The sequence below is a fragment of the Schistocerca nitens genome, chromosome 9, assembly GCF_023898315.1.
Source record: "Schistocerca nitens isolate TAMUIC-IGC-003100 chromosome 9, iqSchNite1.1, whole genome shotgun sequence".
Lineage (NCBI taxonomy): Eukaryota > Metazoa > Arthropoda > Insecta > Orthoptera > Acrididae > Schistocerca > Schistocerca nitens.
This window is the reverse complement of record NC_064622.1, coordinates 327,226,520-327,246,837: the sequence shown is the minus strand read 5'-3', so window position 1 is coordinate 327,246,837 and position 20,318 is coordinate 327,226,520. Positions and strand designations below refer to the sequence as shown.

Here is a 20,318-nt window from a genome sequence, read left to right as displayed (position 1 = left end):
CGATATTATATTGCTGTGCAGACCGAAGTGAACTGGCGGCTGTCTATGGTTATTGCTTGCGACAGCGTCGCAATTTTGGAACTTAAACGCTGTACTCCAATTAATTTAAATGGGACTACAAAAACTCAACGTTTCTGCCATTGCACGCCTCTGCTCGGTCCCACTGACCACTGGAAACAGAGTGTGTTGTTGTTGTTGTTGTTGTTGTTGTCGTCGTTGTGGTGGTGGTGGTTTTCAATCCTAACACTGGTTTCATGCAGCTCTCTATGCTACTCTAAACTGCTGCAGCCTCGTCATCTCTTAACAACTACTGCAACCTGTATCTTTTTGAACCTGGTTATTGTATTCGTTTCTTGATATCTCTTCCCCACCCCACCCCTCCTCCTCCCCCAAAATCCCTCCAATACAAAATGATCATTCCTTGATGCCTCAGAATGTATCCCATCAACTGATCCCATCTTTTAGCCAAGTTATGTCACAAATTTCTTTTCTAAACAGTTCCAATCAGTACCTTCTCATTAGTTACGCGAGCTACCAATCTGATCTTCAGCCTTCTCCAGTAACAGCAGATTTCAAAAGCTTCTACTCTCTTCTTGTCTGAACTACTTATCATTCATGTTCACTTAAGTACAGGCCTACACGCCAGACAAATACCTTCTTAAGAAAATTTATAACACTTAAATTTATACTCGATGTTAACAAACTTAACTTCTTCAGAAGCGCTTTTCTTACAACTGCCAGTCTACATTTTATATCTCCTCTACTTCGAGTGTCAAATTTTTTACTGTCCAAGTAACAAAATTCAACTATTACTGTCACGTCTCCTAATTTGATTTCCTCAGCATCACCTGATTTAATACGACAACATTGCATTACTCTTGTTTTATTTTTGCTGATGTTCATCTTATATACTCCTTTCAAGACTCTGTATATTCTGTTTAATTGCTGTTGCAAGTCCTTCGCTGTCTCTGACACAATTACAATGTCATCGGCAAACATCAGAGTTTTTATTTCTTATCCCCGCACTTTAATTTGTTTTTCGATTTTTTCTTGGATTTACTTTATTGCTTGCTCAGTATACAGTCTCAATAACGTAGGGGACAGGCTGCAACCTTGTATCACCGCCTTCACAGCCGGCGCTTCCCATGACCTTCGGCTCTTGTATCTGCCATCTGGTTTCTGTACAACTCGTAAATAACATTTCCCTGCCTGTATTTTACCGCTGATATTCTCTGAATTCCAAAGCGTATAATCCAGTCAACATAACCGATTGAGGTGGCGCAGTGGTTAGCACACTGGACTCGCATTCGCGAGGACGACGGTTCAAACACGCGTGCGGCAATTCTAATTTAGGTTTTCCGTGATTTTCCTATATCGCTTGAGGCAAATACCGGGATGGTTCCTTTGAAAGGGCACGGCCGATTTCTTTTCCATCCTTCCCAAATCCGACCTTGTGCTCCGTCTCTAATGACCTCGCTTTCGACGGGACGTTAAACACTTTCTCCTCCTCCAGTCAACGCAGTCAAAAGCTTTGTCTAAGCCTGAAAATGCTACGAACGAAGGTTTGCGTCTATTTGGCCTGTCTTCTAAGGCGTAGGTTGAATATTGCCTCGAGTGTTCTTACATTTCTCTGGAACCCTTCTACCACTTTTTCCATTCTTTTGCCAACGATTCGTGTCAATATTTTGCAACTAGGCAGAGTGTAGGACAGGACTACCAGGTGACAGTGTGCACACTTACCAGACGTGTAAACAGGGAAACGGAACGGTCATCTCTCATTTAGTGTATGTCTGTAAGCACAGATTTTATCCACTAGCTAGGATACACTGTACCTCGGGCGTTCTCGTGCTCTTTTCACAGTGTGCAATGCAATCGCGAAATGGCATCGTGTTAATCCATCGTCCTATCAACAAACGTCACGGTTCTAAAACAAAACATAAGAACAAATGGTGCATAAATATGCCAGTTGGTTTTACGCACGCGTTAGGTACCTAAATACCTGTCACGCCGAGGGTGACAAATATGTCTCACAATAATCAAAGGATAATTTTGAAGCATGTAAGTATACCTTGAACAACCAGTTCAATACCAAATTTTTCACATAACAATGTTCGCCTATGTAGCAAGGAGCAGAGTTAGTAAATAACAATTTTAAATTAGAAAATGAAAGAAATTCCAAACACGTTTATCATTGGTGATGAGAAGCGATAAAGTTAATGTCCGGCACAAGAGCACAGCACATTGACAAACGCGAGTAACTGCGAAGATTTTCGTCATCAATACTAAATCGAAACCTTGATTTATTCATTTCCATAATGGAAAAAAATAAGACCTATTGCTTCATCAACGGAACAGAGAAAGCAACAAAGTCGTAGCCTTATTTATTTTCTGCCTGCGGGCTGTGCACATCGCCGGACATAACACTCATATCTCGTGTCACTGTTTGTCTGGAAACGTAGATTTCTTGAAACCTGCTAACATTCGTGGGACAGAAAAATGCATCGGCCTCAAGGAGACAGACTTTTACACACTCTCCTTCGGAAAACAGTTTATCAGCTCTTACTAAATGTAATTTCGAAACTCTGCTCGCAGTGCAGATATAGTCATTGTTACCCTGGAAAAACGAAAACAATACTCTGTACAGTAAAACAGAAACGAACGTAACACAAGAAACGAAGAATTCAAGAGTATGTAAATACAAAAACTGCAACCAGTCACTTTTTTTAATAGTTATTTATTATTCCATGAACTGGTTTTCGAACCTTTCCAGGTTCATCTTCAGATGGTTTTCTGGAACTTACATCACTATTTCTAGCATAATTCTTTGTGCTGGCTCTGTGACAAAAAGATGGAACACGCTTTAATGTATCGCCATGACTATTGTTTAGTTATCTGTCGATATGGATGCAAATTTAGTTTTTTCCTTCTTACAATAGTATGGGCGGCTTTTTTTCGTTAGTGTCCGTCTGTCTGCTTCCATTTTGATGGCCAGCTGGTACATTATTTCAAACACTTTTACACAATTTATATTCATTTACATTGTGACACCGAAACTTTGCCAGCATCCAGCACGTCCTATAAAACTGTTGCTTGTAACAAAGATATTCAGAGATGTAACTGTTCTTGTTTACATGTATTAAAGTCGATATAAGGGAAAATATTTGAATGAGAGTGGCACAAAATAAATAAATGAATGAATTACTATAAGAACAACAAGTGATCTAATGACTTGTTTCTATTCGTATATTAACGTGTAATGCAGTCAGTATATGAGCAAATATTTTAATCAAGATTGGCATTAACATGTATGCCCAGAAATAGAATAATATAGAGTTACAGTATTTGCAATGAGATACAGCTGTTTCTATGACCATGACCTTTATATTGAAATTTAAAACAATAGAAAACCTTGAAATGAACTGTTGACTTATTTCTGTTCTTGCAGTAACGTGATCTGGAATATTCGTAATAGTAGGTTCTGTTTATTTTAGCTTAAGGTAGTCTGTATAAAAGTTATAGTGTTTGTAATAGACTAAAACGGTTTGTATGACCGTACACTTTATATTTAAAACCGAGAACAAAATTTCGAATGAACTGTTCTTACATGAATGTTATCTGAAATCTTAATAAAGGCAGATTCTGTTTATTTCAGCTAGAGCTAATACGTATAAAAGTACTGATTTATGTTAACAGTAGAGGGCTTTACCATTTAGAATAGCACAGGTTTTATTCTGTGGTAGGATATTTACATTGACACAAGTGTAGTAAGAAAGTAAAGAGAGGGATAGGGGGACGGCCTGAGCAGGAGGTGGGGGTGGCGACGGGGTGTAGGGTTGGTTGATTGGTTACCTGTTTTGAACTAGTAAGTCTACGAAGTTCTAAAGGAAAAGTTTGTTTCTCAGTTCAGTTTGGGCAGATGTGCCCAACACAATCATTCTGAAAACAACATAGAACAAAACCTCCAAATACTCCATTTTACCAACAAAGGCACGATACTTGACCTTCTTGAAGAAACTGAAACATTTGTCTACACAAAAGCAGCAGCTGACTACTTGTATGTATTGTATTGTATTGTATGTTAACCGGGGGCGTAGAAACGACGGTGGGGCTCCGTCACAGTCGCAGCCGCAGTGGTCCACAACCCCACGACGACTACCGCAGTCCACTTCACCCCTCCGCAGCCCCACACCGAATCACTCTTTCAGGGTCATTGTGCGGTTCGGCTCCCGGTGGATCCCCCCCCCCACCCCCCCCCACCCCCACCCCCACCAAGGGAACGTCTCACACCAGACGAGTGTAACCCCTATGTTTGCGTGGTAGAGTAATGGTGATGTACGTGTACGTGGAGAACTTGTTTGCGCAGCAATCGCCGACATAGCGTAGCTGAGGCGGAATAAGGGAAACCAACGCGCATTTGCCGAGGCAGATGGAAAACCGCCTAAAAACCATGCACAGACTGGCCGGCTCACCGGACCTCGACACAAGTCCGCCGAGCGGATTCGTGCCGGGGACCAGGCGCTACTTCTCAATCCGGAAATCCGTGCGTTAGACCGCACGGCTAACCGGGTGGGCCACCTGTCTACTTACTCAATGACGAAGCATTATGCACTCAGTGACGAGCATTATGTTGCAAATAGTGATGTAACTTCCAGAAAACCATCTGAAAATGAACCTGAAAATGTTAGAAAATCGGTTCATGGAATAATGAACAACAGTTGAAAAGTGGCTAGTTGGACGTTTACTTATTTACAGTCAATTAATAATCACGAGTTCTAAAATATCAGTAATGGATAAGCTTAAAGAGCTCAAGGGGTATCAATTACTGTGACGTACATTAAAAGCGTGTTGATGTCCCTCATCCATTTTCTTAAGCGAACTTACTTTGGCTTACTGTTCTTCACTGTCCAGCACGCCTACACTCGCCTTTATGAAATTAGTTGTAGTCTTTCAACTGTGAACTTGCGCTGACCGCCTATTATTCGGCAGACTGAGAACACAGATCTCCCGTACTTTGCTTTTTAGCAATATTCGCCATTTCTCAGTACGTCTCACGTACGGCTACAGCCGCCAGAAGGACGAAAGACTGGGTCTCCTTACCCCTTAAATAAGGAAGCGAAACCGTCGCCACTCATTTGGCGAGATGTGCGCACCTGTGGCGCACTTCCGCGCTTTTGCACAGTGTGCGTTCTGCAGGCCCTGGTGTAGGCGCTACAAAACGAGGAGCCACTACGTAAAGAAAGATAGACGTAGAGTGTACTGCGGGTAGCCTGCGGGCGTTCGTGACGTGTGCAGTAGCCGCGCTGCCGGCTGCTGCCTCGGCCTCAGCTGTCGAGCGGCGCACAATACGTGGCGAGCCTCTATAGCCGCGCCAAACGGCACGTATTGTCCGCGGAACAACAAGTGCCTCCACCACCACCACCACCAGTACTTTACTCTTCTGTAGAGTCGGGGCCGCGCGAAATGTTCCGCTTAAGCGCGCGCGCTTTCACCCGTTATCGCCTCGTGCCATCCCAAGTAAAGCGGTCCCGGCCGCAAAACTGCACGCCACTTTTTCTTTGTTCTCGTCGTGGGTGCCTCAGAGCAGGTCGACGTCTCGGAATGCGTTCTACCACCATATTTAGTCCAGTGTCAAGGAGGCAGAGTGAGTGAGTGAAAGAGAGAGAAAGAAAGAGAGAGAGAGAGAAAGGAGCGATTTAGAATGTGATTTAGTACCAACGGAGTATATTTACATCCATAGTTCTCAAGCCACTTTGTGGTGTGTGGAGGATGGTAACTCTGGCCTTTCCTGTTCCATTCACGAATAGTGCGTGGGAGGAACAACTGTCGGTATGCCTGCGTATCAACCTTAATTTGGCTTTTCCCTCTTGATCACTTTGTGACATCTGTGTGGAATGATTTGTGCTATAGAAATTTTAACAGTGTTATTCTCTTACACTGCTGCCCATTAAAATTGATACACCACGAAGATGTGCTACAGACGCGAAATTTAACCGACGGGAAGAAGATGCTGTGATATGCAAATGATCAGCTTTTCACAGCATTCACACAAGTTTGGCGCCGATGGCGAAGCCTACAACGTGCTCACATGAGGAAAGTTTCCAACCGATTTCTAATGCACAAACAGCAGTTGACAGGCGTTGCCTGGTGAAACGTTGTTGTGATGCGTCGTGTAAGGAGGAGAAATGCTTACAATCACGTTTCCGACTTTGATAAATGTCGGATTGTAGCCTATCGCGATTGCAATTTATCGTATCACGACATTGCTGCTCGATTTGGTCGAGACCCAATGACTGTTAGCACAATATGGAATCGGTGGGTTCAGGAGGGTAATACGGAACGCCGTGCTGGATCCCAACGGCCTCATATCACTACCAGTCGAGATGACAGGCATCTTACCCGCATGGCTGTAACGGATCGTGCAGCCACGTCTCGATCCCTGAGTCAACAGATGGGGACGTTTGCAGGACAACAACCATCCGCACGAACATTTCGACGACTTGTGCAGCAGCGTGGACTATCAGCTCGGAGACCATTGTTGCGGTTACCCTTGACTCTACATCGCAGACAGAAGCGCTTGCGATGGTGTACTCAACGACGAACCTGGGTGCACGAATGGCAAAACGTCATTTTTTCGGATAAATCCAGGTTCTGTTTACAGCATCATGATGGTCGCATCCATGTTTGGCGACATCGCGGTGAACGCACATTAGAAGCGTGTAATCGTCATCACCATACTGGCGTACCACCCGGCGTGATGGTGTGGGGTGCCATTGGTCACACGTCTCGGTCACCTCTTGTTCACATTGATGGCCCTTTGAACAGTGGACGATACATTACAGAAGTGTTACGAACCGTGGCTCTACCCTTCATTCGATCCCTGCGAAACCCTACATTTGAGCAGGATAATGCACGACCGCATGTCGCAGGTCCTATGCGGGCCTTTCTGGATACAGAAAATGTTCGACTGCTGCCCTGGCCAGCACATTCTCCAGATGTCTCACCAACTGGCTCGTCACAATAAGCCAGTCACTACTCTTGATGAACTGTGGTATCGTGTTGAAGCTGCATGGGCAGCTATACCTGTACACGCCATCCAAGCTCTGTTTGACTCAATGCCCAGGCGTATCAAAGCTGTTATTACGGCCAGAGGTGGTTGTTCTGGGTACTGATTTCTCAGGATCTATGACCCAAATTGTGTGAAAATGTAATCACATGTCAGTTCTAGTATAATATATTTGTCCAATGAATACTGGTTTCTTCTTGGTGTAGCAATTTTAATGGCCAGTAGTGTATATTAATACTACTTGCAATGCAAATCGGTCTGACGACTCTTTCGTGACTTTTTTTTTTTTTTGTTTTTTTTTTTTAGGATTCCACCAGTGAATCGCGGCCTGGCATCTGATTTCGTATTGTTGCCGAATCGAACTCCACAACTATTTCCCTTACGCTACAGATGTTGGTCAGCAGTGTGTTGGTCTGGTGCCACCAGAGGCACTTTGATTTTTCTCATACCATTATACCATTGAACTAGTAAGCATCTGACCACAAGAACGACTTCCATCCTTGTGGCCAGCATGGGAGCACGTTGCAGTGCGTGAACTGCTGTTCGTCGTGATCACACACCCTTCTAAGAACGATGTCATGCCTTGTGTAATCGTGTGTGGCAATCAGCCGTAACCTGAAACAATAACCGTGAAACTTACGATGCTAAAGAATACTTCATCGTACATAGCATCAGTACATATAAACTCTTACTACGTCTGGATCACTTTCACTAAAACATTCACAAAAGTCTATAATTTCAGCCTTGTTTCATGCAATTTCGATTGTCATTCGTTTCTGCAGATGTGGGTGGCGTCATAAAAGTACCCCTACTCTCTACGGAAATAAATGTTTCTGGCTTTTCAATGGCAGAAGAAATTTTTTTTAAAATTCAGCTCTTACACAGAATGGTCCGTACGTGTAACGTAGTTTTATTAATATAACCTATTTATATTAACTTCCGTTTAGTCAGCTCTTCAGAGTTTTATCGTTGTGTGAACCAATTGATTATTCCAGCAGTTCACAGTATTTATTTTACAACACAGCTTATGTGATTGAGTCTGTAGTTCACAATTGCTGCATTTAAATTTTGTTGTTATTGCTTGTGTGTGAAAGAGCTGTTATGTAAGTTATTGCATACGAATTTATTTAGACGAATGCATGGCTAGTTCCGTGTTCTGTGCGTACGTAGTGTTTTAGTTCGCTGATGTTGGTAGTAATAGTTGATCAAGGGCGTTACAATTCTGCATGAGTACGGTCGGCAACCGCTCCATCAGGTTGTTCTCCACATGGCAGCCCGGTACGTGCTGACTGTTGTAAGCAATATGTTATTTTTACAAGCAAAGTTACGGATATAATGCGAAATAATACGCCTTTCGAACTAATTACCTTGGTTTGAGGATATTGTGTTCACTGCACACTGGAGTGATGAAAATCAAGACATAGCTGCACGCACATACACCGATAGCGGCAGTATCGTGTATACAAGGTAGAAAAGGGCAGTGCATTGGCGGAGCTGTCATTTGTACTCAGATGGTTTATGAGAAGAGACTTGCGACGTGATTACGGCCGAAAGACGGGAATTATCAGACTTTGAACGCGAAATGGTAGTTGGAACTAGACACATCGAACACTGCAGTTTGGAAATCGTTAGGAATGTTAATATTTCGAGATCAAAAGAGCCAAATGTGCATCGAGAATACCAAATTTCGGGTATTACTTCTCACCACGGACAACGCAGTGGCCGACTGCCTTCAAGTAATGACCGAGAACAGCTGCCATTGCGCAGAGTTGTCAGTGTTAACAGACAAGCAACACTGCGTAAAATGACAGAAGAAATTAATGTGGGACGTATGACAATCGTATCCGTTAGGACAGTGCAGCGAAATTCGGCGTTAAGGCCAGCAGACGGCCGACGCGAGTGCCTTTGCTAAGAGGGCGACTTCGCATGCAGAGCCTCTCCTGGGCTCGTGACAACATAGGTTGGACCCTAAACGACTGGAAAACCGTGGTCTCCTCACACGAATACCGATTTCATTTGGTGAAAGCTGATGGTAGGGTTTGAGTGTGGCGCAGACCGCACGAAGCCTTGAACCCAAGTTGTCATCAAGGCAATGTGCAATCTGGTGGTGGATTCACGATGGTGTGGGCTGTACATGGAATGGACTGGCTCCTCTGGTCCCTCTGAACCGATCATTGACAGGAAATTGTTATGTTTGGCTATTTGGAGACCATTTTCAGCAAACAACGATGGAATTTTGATGGATGACAATGCGCCAACGGAGCGAGGTGGCGCAGTGGTTAGCACACTGGACTCGCATTCGGGAGGACGACGGTTCAATCCCGCGTCCGACCATCCTAATTTAGGTTTTTCGTGATTTCCCTAAATCGCTCCAGGCAAATGTTGGGATGGTTCCTTTGGAAGGGCACGGCCGGCTTCCCTCCCCGTCCTTCCATAATCCGACGAGACCGATGACCAGGCTGTCTGGTGTCCTCCCCCAAAACAACCCAACCCAACAATGCGCAGTATCACCGGAACGCAGTTGTTCACGGTTGGTTTGAAGAACATTCTAGATAATTCGAATGAATTACTTAGCCACCAAGATCACCCGACATAAATCCCACCAATCATTTATGGGACATAATCGAGAGGTCAGTTCGTGCACAAAATACTGCAATGGCTACATTTTCGCTATTATGGGCCGCTATAGAGGCAGCATGGCTCAATATTTCTCCAGCGGGAAAAGAAGTTGTCCCATGACTTCTGTCACCTCAGTCTAGATGTTGTGAGTTTTCCTTTTCTTTCCATACATGCGTAAATAATGTGTAATAGTTGCGTTTAATTACTTTGAAGCAGTTCGCTTTTTTTCAGTATTTCTTTATTTGAATGAGGACAGGCATATAATTATTTGCATTTTAAGAAAATTGTAAAAAATAATAATTGTACACTCATTCTATTAAACACTGGAAGAATGTTCTCCTAGAGATTCCGTCAAGACATCGAGTAACGTGGCCCTGGATTAGGTCAACTAAACATCGCAACTGACAACATAAGCACAACCATAAAATAGCTCCATCGTCGGTATACATACCCTGAATATATTATTGATGAAATACACTCCTGGAAATTGAAATAAGAACACCGTGAATTCATTGTCCCAGGAAGGGGAAACTTTATTGACACATTCCTGGGGTCAGATACATCACATGATCACACTGACAGAACCACAGGCACATAGACACAGGCAACAGAGCATGCACAATGTCGGCACTAGTACAGTGTATATCCACCTTTCGCAGCAATGCAGGCTGCTATTCTCCCATGGAGACGATCGTAGAGATGCTGGATGTAGTCCTGTGGAACGGCTTGCCATGCCATTTCCACCTGGCGCCTCAGTTGGACCAGCGTTCGTGCTGGACGTGCAGACCGCGTGAGACGACGCTTCATCCAGTCCCAAACATGCTCAATTGGGGACAGATCCGGAGATCTTGCTGGCCAGGGTAGTTGACTTACACCTTCTAGAGCACGTTGGGTGGCACGGGATACATGCGGACGTGCATTGTCCTGTTGGAACAGCAAGTTCCCTTGCCGGTCTAGGAATGGTAGAACGATGGGTTCGATGACGGTTTGGATGTACCGTGCACTATTCAGTGTCCCCTCGACAATCACCAGTGGTGTACGGCCAGTGTAGGAGATCGCTCCCCACACCATGATGCCGGGTGTTGGCCCTGTGTGCCTCGGTCGTATGCAGTCCTGATTGTGGCGCTCACCTGCACGGCGCCAAACACGCATACGACCATCATTGGCACCAAGGCAGAAGCGACTCTCATCGCTGAAGACGACACGTCTCCATTCGTCCCTCCATTCACGCCTGTCGCGACACCACTGGAGGCGGGCTGCACGATGTTGGGGCGTGAGCGGAAGACGGCCTAACGGTGTGCGGGACCGTAGCCCAGCTTCATGGAGACGGTTGCGAATGGTCCTCGCCGATACCCCAGGAGCAACAGTGTCCCTAATTTGCTGGGAAGTGGCGGTGCGGTCCCCTACGGCACTGCGTAGGATCCTACGGTCTTGGCGTGCATCCGTGCGTCGCTGCGGTCCGGTCCCAGGTCGACGGGCACGTGCACCTTCCGCCGACCACTGGCGACAACATCGATGTACTGTGGAGACCTCACGCCCCACGTGTTGAGCAATTCGGCGGTACGTCCACCCGGCCTCCCGCATGCCCACTATACGTCCTCGCTCAAAGTCCGTCAACTGCACATACGGTTCACGTCCACGCTGTCGCGGCATGCTACCAGTGTTAAAGACTGCGATGGAGCTCCGTATGCCACGGCAAACTGGCTGACACTGACGGCGGCGTGGCACAAATGCTGCGCAGCTAGCGCCATTCGACGGCCAACACCGCGGTTCCTGGTGTGTCCGCTGTGCCGTGCGTGTGATCATTGCTTGTACAGCCCTCTCGCAGTGTCCGGAGCAAGTATGGTGGGTCTGACACACCGGTGTCAATGTGTTCTTTTTTCCATTTCCAGGAGTGTATCATATGTCTCTGTAGACATCGAGCTATTCCTGGATTAACTAAAATTAGTCTACATATGATACCATTAGCAATATATCAGCTTAGTTTTTAAGTGGCTATAGGTTGTCATAGTGGGTGCGAATTTTTAAAAAGGAAAATTTGGTAAAGAATTATTAAGAATTTATATAAAATGTTTTTAGAAATTTTCTAAAATGATATAAAAAGGTTCATGTATAAATTACGTTTTATGAATGTGGCACATCTTATTCCAGCAGACGCAGAATATTTACTCGGCTATATGTTGTGATGATAATTTAGGCAAATGTAATCACATCGAGTAATAGATGCACGCCCTAACCTGATGTGACATGATTGTATCGATTTGTATTGCCTCATCTCATGTATTTATATGTCACTATGAATGTTTACGCTTTGATCTGTCATTTGAATAGTTATGATGAATGTGAGCACTTGTAATCGGAACAATAATATGTGTGTACACAGCTGTTACTTTAAAACTGAGATGGCGACTTCTGTAGTTGCTAACGGTACCAACGTGGACATACCTTATGTAGCACCACTTAGTTTACGGATGGAGAAGATTATGAAATGATGTAAACATAGGTATTTTGCTGTTCCATATGTTAGACATAATTATGTTAGCTGGTTAGCAGCTGTATCCTAGCATTTTCGGCCCCATCTTTTGCATTCTGAAGATGGCAGCAGAGTATTGCCGAAACTGGTCATCTGTATGAATAAATGAGTTAAGCGATCTTGACAGTTGAGAATTTATTCAGTGTCCATAATACTACTGATCGCTCTCACCCCCCCCCCCTGCCCCCACAATCACTGATAATGTCAGAATTGTATAAAAATAATGTGAGATTTTGGTTGAGTTTCTTACGTTTAAGGTGAAGCTGCCGGTACAGCATTTTTGTTTTAGATTTTTTGCATATTCTCAATCATGTCGTATTGGATACACGACTGTTAAGTTTTTTCCCCCTCTGCATATATCAGCTCAGCGTCAGGTTTGGACAAAACTGTTCTCCACATGTAACCACATTCCATGGAATATTTTGCCCCGCACTGCCTGAATATGGTAAATCTCATTGCCCGGCTCTGAGGTTCTTACGAAATGAGCACCAATATTGCGGGGAGCTCCCCTTGGTGAGACGTGCTTCCCAATCGGAATCGCGGGCGCCCCCTCTACGGAATACAGAGCATGGCGCGTGGCAGGGAGTGGAAGCAGGCGGATTACCCGGGCAGACGGTGCGGGGGCGGGGGCGTGGCGGCACATCAAAGGCGGAGCGGACCGCCTCCCACTGCGGTTCCAGCTCCATCTCCAGCTCCAGCTACAGAGAAAGTTGATTCACGGCGAGCGGCCCGTTGGTCAATGAAAGCGCCGCGGCCCCGTTACGCGGCCTACGTCAGCCTCTGCGCGAACCTGCTGTCCAGCTGACCATTATGTCTTCTACACAATTCACAAACCTCGGCCAGCTCAACGGGGTAGGGGCGCACTGCCTTAAAGGCCCGGCAGGAAAGTAGATTGGCTAAACCGTGGAAAAAGGAAGAAGGCAAATTCTGTATCTATACGCATACTCGCACTCCAATGTACAATGCATAACGGAGGATTCAACGTACAAATACACTTCCACAAAAAAAAAAGTGCACCTGGAAAGACGACATTGATTTTGATCTGATGACGGCTTGTGCCACAGCAGGTTGCGCAGTGGCATAGCTACCTGACGGCCATCTGTCTCCTCCTTTTAATAGGGAATGTTTACAGCTAGAAGGCTCAATGTGGTGTGAACGTGTGAAGGAAGTAGGCAACCATGCCACGGAGTCGCACTCGTGCTTGCTACAGGCATCTCAGCGTGCTTGAAAAGGGTCAGACTGTTGCTTTCCGAGTGGCGGGATGGTCCTTTCGAAGAATTGCCAGATAACGTGGACGTGCTTTTCCAGTTGTGCAGAGATGCTGTTATCAGTGATCACGTGAACGTTCTCATACCTGTAGACAAGGCTCTGGACGTCCACGCAGTACATACGCTGTCACAGAGTGATGAACTTCTGGCGTGTCCATTCCGTCCGATTAATCCAAAGTTTAAAGCAGTGTCGGCTAGCGAACAGCTGGTCCTAGTAGGGCGTTATCTTTGGATCGCTAGTCGAAGTAGTTCAATTGATGGTCGCTAGATGGCACCACTAGTCATAAACAACCTACAGGCGTAGCGTAGGCTCTGATCATTCGTTAAAGCGCTAATCGAACAGCTACAATAGCAGTACACAGCGGCAATAACGTAATCAGTTGCCTTTACAAATGGCACTACAAAACATGTTGCGTGATAATTCAACTGAACTTAGCTGTATGCAGGCGGTTGTCGTCGAGGAGCTTGTTGCGTGGTGTGAAAAATCGCTGCAGTAAGCCCCCTCGTAATATTGCCGCGTGACGTGCGTCCAGAATTCCTGTTTCACAACTGCAATCGTGGAAATTGTCTCCGGCAAAGTCTATCTCCCGGGTTTCGGCACCAAAATTCTTACGTCGTGAATCACAGTAGAGCAGTGATTAGCAGTCTAACAACACTGTATTACATAGTCACAGAACATACAATACAACAAGTCAAAGATACATTGTCCTAAGAGTAAACAAACAGTCTCTCACTTGCCAGAAGTTCATCACTCTGACATACGCCCGCCAGGGTCGTGGTATTGTAAGGGCAGCAGTGGCACTTCGTACAGCTACCACAACACAGATAAGAGGCTTGTGAGCCCAGACGTCTCAACATGAAGCAAGTAGGAGGCTTGCTGACACGTCTGGGCTACAAAATGGTTCAAATGCCTCTGAGAACTATGGCACTTAACATCTGAGGTCGTCAGTCCCCTAGAACTTAGAACTACGTAAACCTAACCAACCTAAGGACATCACACACATCCATGCCCGGGGGCAGGATTCGAACTTGCGACCTCAGCGATCGCGCGGTTCCAGACTGTAGCGCCTAGAACCGCTCGGCCACAACGGCCGGCGTCTGGGCTACAGGCACGCACAGCTCTAGCCCATCTTCCACTCAAGCCACAGTATCGAAGTGTACTGCTCAACGGTACCGTTAGAGGATCACTTGGAAGACGGAATGGCGCGCCTTGGTCTTCAGCGACGAAAGCAGATCCTACCAGCATGCAAGTGACGGTCGTTTGTGCGTTCGACGTACTGCTGGCGAGCGCCGTCTTGTAGAGTGTATTTGTCCAAGTCACAAATGCCGCATCCCAGGCATTGTGGTCTGGGATGCGGTAAGCTACAACTCTTGTTCGCCTTTGGTGTTTCTGGAGGGGACGCTAACCGCGTCTCGGTACGTGTAGAATGCTGTTAGATCAGTCGTTCTTTTGTCGTTCTTGCAATATAAATGTGACATGTTGTTCTAGGAGGATAATGCTTGCCCACACACTGCCCGTGCAACTCAACGTGCTCTGCAAGACGTGCAACAACGTCCCTGACCAGCACGATCTCCGGACGTCTGCAACTGAGCACGTGTGAGGTATGATGGCAGGAGAAAAGACGCACGCGACTCGTCAACCAGCGGCTCTTACAGAATTACGTGAACAGGTCGAGCAGGCGTGCCATAACGTATCCTAGGACACTACATCTATACGTCATACTCCGCAAGCCACCTAATGGGGTGTGGCAGAAGGCACTTTTCGTACCTCTAATTGAGCACTCCAACCCTGTTCCACTCGCGAACAGCTCGTGGGAAGAATGGTTGCCGGTAACCCTCTGTATTGACTCTAATTTCTCGAATTTTGTTCTCATGGTTGAGCCGTGGTAAATATTGCTGTTTTGAAGAGCGCGCCGCAGCGCGTATTGTGAAGCAGTCGCCTTCCGTTTCTGGCGGTGGCGCCGCTGTGGCAGTCGCAGCTTTGGTGTCTTCCTCTGGTGGGAAAGGGGAAAGGTTGCCTGCTCAAGTGCATTTAAGGGGTGCTATGAGCTCGCCAGTCGGTCAGTCTGGGTCAGTCTCTCGTCCACATTTGTTAGGCAGTAAGAGAACTCATCGAGTGGTCGCCCGGTCGGTTCTTAGTTCCTGCATCTGAGTCTGCGCTTTAGGCCGCCAGTCTGCTCGAGTTTGCTCAGGCAATGGTCATTGGCGGTTGGATCGATCGGTTGGGCGGTCGCGCACTGAGACACAAGATGACTTGTCCGTCTTGAGCGTCGGCGCATGTGAGGTCGCCACGTGAGTCCAGTGGTCCGCGGCGTATAGCGAGCGGTAGTGACTTCGCGGTCGACACGAGAGCAACATGAGTCAACCAACGACATCAGTCTGGCCGGTGCGAGCTGCGACGCCGTGAGTCGGGAGATCGGCGCGCGTTCCTCCGTCCGCTGAAGCGTAACCAGCCGTTTTGCTTTGGGGTCGTCCCACCATTCTTTTCCGTTTGACCACCCGCGGAAAGGTGGTTGTTTATAAATTGGGTGGTCCGTTTTTCCGTTGTGGAGTAGGGGCGGGTTAGAGCAACCTGCGGTTCGGGTTGTTCGGTAATATCCTTATCAATCTACCGTACGTTAGTAGCTGCCTCTTTCATGTTTGTCGGATTTGGTGTCTTAAAGAATTTATTGCTTGGAGTGTGACGGCCTAATACCTGAAATATGTTTTGATCTTTGGAAACTGATATTATTGCCTATGATCTTGAGAGACGGTATCTGTGTACTGTAGAGCATCTTAACTATTGTTTGGCCAACCTTGTAGAATTTTATATAAGGTTGCATTTCATGGGCTTTTATTTAAATGATCATTTTAGTATACAAAGTTGACACCCTTTCACCGTAAGACTTTTCTGAGAAGTTAAAATGAAGTTGCACCTTGGGTGGCAAGGTTGATATTTTAATTGTTAGTGTTTTGTACCACTTCCGTCCCTCCTACGGGGGGTGCATAGTTTGTGTGCTTGTGTAAATTGTTAAAACTCTTAGTTTAATGTTATTTGGTATGTTGCAGATTTGCACCAGTGTGGTCTTTCAGAGGCTGTTGAGAGCGGTCGTAACTACGGCCGTGTCAAAAGGGAGCGGCAAGGTTCTCTGCTCGAAAGTTCTTACAGTCAAAACTTGTTTCTTTCTGCCTCTGAATAAATTGTAACTTTGATATTTTTGAGGGTGCTTTCTGATTATAATTTTAAATCTGTTTCTTTTAAAAAAAGCTTTTAGGCACTATTAAAGTGAATAAAATTCCCATTTGTTAAAAGGAATTTGATTATGATTTCACCAGTTACTGCCGAGCAACTACTTCCATGCTTACATAGTGTGATTAAATGTGTTAATGTTCTTGATAAATCGCTAGTAAATAAAATAAATTCTTAAGAATATTCTTTGAAAATAAATCACGGTTCAAAGGTCATTACACGAGACGTATGTGGGGGGAAGTAATATATTGTCCTATTCTTGCTGAAAAGTTCTCTCTCGGAATTTCTGTAGTAAATCTGTCAGTTATGTACAACACCTCTCTTGTAACGCCTGCCATTGGAGTTTGTGATTCATGCACGATGGTGCGCTACATCAGTATGCACGGACAGCTCGCAACTATCTCGATAATCAGTTTCCGAACAGGTGGACGGGTCGAGGAGGATCCGTTGCATGGTTTCCCTTTGAGGACATCTAAAATATTTAGCGCATTCACATCCTGTACCAAATGTCAATGTTCTATGGGAGTGTATCCAAACTGTATTCAACCAAACACGGAACATAAATGAAGTTTTCCTCAGCGTACGGCAAAGTACGGAAAGCAGACGGAGGGGATACGTGGAAGCAGAGGATGACCACTTCTGTAAATTGGTAGATGTATCAGTAATCCTTACACACCTCCCTATTATCATTTTCGGACTCATCTTAACATGAACATTTTTTAATGTTATGATGTCCTTTTTGCAATTTTTTGATGTCAAGAATAAATCGCTAAAGTTTTTAACACATGTTTCACGCACCATAAACTGCGATAGGAGTAAGACAGGGTTGTAGCCTCCCCCCGATGTTATTCGATCTGTATATTGAGCAAGCGGTAAAGGAAACAAAAGAAAAATTCGGAGTAGGTATTAAAATCCATGGAGAAGAAATAAAAACTTTGAGGTTCGCCGATGACATTGTAATTCTGTCAGAGACAGCAAAGGACTTGGAAGAGCAGTTGAACGGAATGGATGGTGTCTTGAAGGGAGGATATAAGATGAACATCAACAAAAGCAAAACGAGGATAATGGAATGTAGTCGAATTAAGTCGGGTGATGTTGAGGGAATTAGATTAGGAAATGAGACACTTAAAGTAGTAAAGGAGTTTTGCTATTGGGGGAGCAAAATAATTGATGATGGTCGAAGTAGAGAGGATATAAAATGTAGACTGGCAATGGCAAGGAAAGCGTTTCTGAAGAAGAGAAATTTGTTAACATGGAGTATAGATTTAAGTGTCAGGAAGTCTTTTCTGAAAGTATTTGTATGGAGTGTAGCCATGTATGGAAGTGAAACATGGACGATAAATAGTTTGGACAAGAAGAGAATAGAAGCTTTCGAAATGTGGTGCTACAGAAGAATGCTGAAGATTAGATGGGTAGATCACATAACTAATGAGGAGGTACTGAATAGGATTGGGGAGAAGAGGAGTTTGTGGCACAACTTGACCAGAAGAAGGGATCGGTTGGTAGGACATGTTCTGAGGCATCAAGGGATCACCAATATAGTATTGGAGGGCAGCGTGGAGGGTAAAAATCATAGGGGGAGACCAAGAGATGCATACACTAAGCAGATTCAGAAGGATGTAGGTTGCAGTAGGTACTGGGAGATGAAGAAGCTTCCACAGGATAGAGTAGCATGGAGAGCTGCATCAAACCAGTCTCAGGACTGAAGACCACAACAACAGCAAACTGCGATAAGTAAAGTGGATCTGCCCTCAACCAAACGATGAGTTTGAACACAGCAGTGTTCTACCAGGCATCGCCCTGTCAGAGGTAATATGCGGTTGCCTTCCTCCGACTTTTAAACTAACTTGTAGCGGACCTACAGTTTAACGCCGTTTTCGAACGACGACTAAACGTGGCACTTTTCACATATAGATCTCTATCACCTAAACTGTATGACCTAAATTAAGAGATGTTTGACTCAATACCCAGGCGTATCAAGGCCAGATGTGGTTGTTCTGGGTACTGATTTCTCAGGATCTATGCACCCAAATTGCTTGAAAATGTAATCACATGTCAGTTCTGGTATAATATATTTGTCCAGTCAATACCCGTTATAATCTGCATTTCTTCATGGGGTAGCAAATTTAATGGCCAGTAGTGTACATCTCACGGAATGACTACGACGAGAAATTAGAACAAATACAAAGGCTTATCGACAATCATTCCTCCCACGAGGCATTCGCGAGGTGAAAAGCTAAGGGAGTGGTACCAGAAGTGCCCTACGCCACACAGTGTTAGGTGGCTTGCGGAAAATTATGTAGATTCAGAGGAATTTCGCTTCTAATGCGAACAGCTGTGTTTTTATCTCCAGCAGAAACTGGGGTACTATATGTTACATAGTACATAGGGCGAGAGGGCACAAAAGTAACGCTCTAAACTCGCTTTCGGGAGGAGGGCGGTTCAATTCCCCGTACTTCCATACAGATTTAGATATTTCGTTGTTTCCGTAAATCGTATGCAAATGACAGGATGGGCTCTCTGAAAAGTATACGACTGATTTCCTTCTCCCAGAGTTCGCGTTCCATCTCTAGTGACCACGTAATCGATGGGACGTTGCTCGATAATTCATTTCAAATGTCGGAGGAAGGCAAGGGCATTCCACGTTCGCTAGGTTCATGCCTAGTAAAGCGCTGTGGTTCTCAAACCAGCTTCCCGGTTGAGAACAGCTTTACTAACTTCTCTAACGGGGTGCCTAGGATGGCTTAGTGTGGGCGGTGATACCCTACCTGAGACGTGTGTGATGACAGCTTGTGGATACAAGAAACCCTTTATTGTTGCTTGTTTACATTTATTCTGTTCAAATGACTCTGAGCATTATGGAACGTAACATCTGAGGTCAACAGTCCCCTAGAACTTAGAACTACTTAAACCTAACTAACCTAACATCACACACATCCATGCCCGAGGCAGGATTCGAACCTGCGACCGTAGCGGTCGCGCGGTTCCAGACTGTAGCGCCTAGAACCGCTCGGCCACCCCGGCCGGCGGCTCTTAACAGACTGACTACAAAGTGATCCCATAAAGATTTCGTATCTACTCGTTGACGTACGGAACGCTAAAAGGTAGTAACAGGTCGTTAGAGACAGTGCATTAGTTTCAAATGGACAGGGATGGGTCAAAAACTGCTGTGTACACTTCAGACCTGGAGCACACGTGCTGCTAATTAATTCCAAGTGGAGACCAATGGTAAGGTCGTATCACAAGTGGTTAACGCACTGGACTCACATTCCGGCAAACGGTGATTCCAGATTCCGGTTCGACCATCCTGAATTGGGTTTTCCATGATTACATCACTTAATGCGATGCTGGATTTATGCTCCCTTCGGAAAGGACGCAGCTCGTGCTGTGTCTCTAGTGATCTCGTCGTCGACGGGACACTAATGCCTAGTGTGAGTAACAGAACTCAGAACAATATACCGGACGGAGGATGGTGCACAAAAACGACTGCAACATCGGGTGTGTCTCAAGGAAGCGCAGTAGGACCTCTGATGTTTTCAGTTTACACAAACAACTTACCAAATAGGGTAAGCTACATTTTTCACTGAAGATGCCACTGTGTCCGGA

The 20,318-nt window shown here is 45.4% G+C and overlaps 1 protein-coding gene across 2 annotated transcripts in view; it reads right to left on the bottom strand.

The window, feature by feature from the left end:
• The window catches only part of LOC126203336 (mucin-17), a 401,673-nt gene that overhangs the window by 330,058 nt on the left and 51,297 nt on the right, over positions 1 to 20,318 (bottom strand). The gene's annotated exons all lie outside the window — the stretch shown is intronic.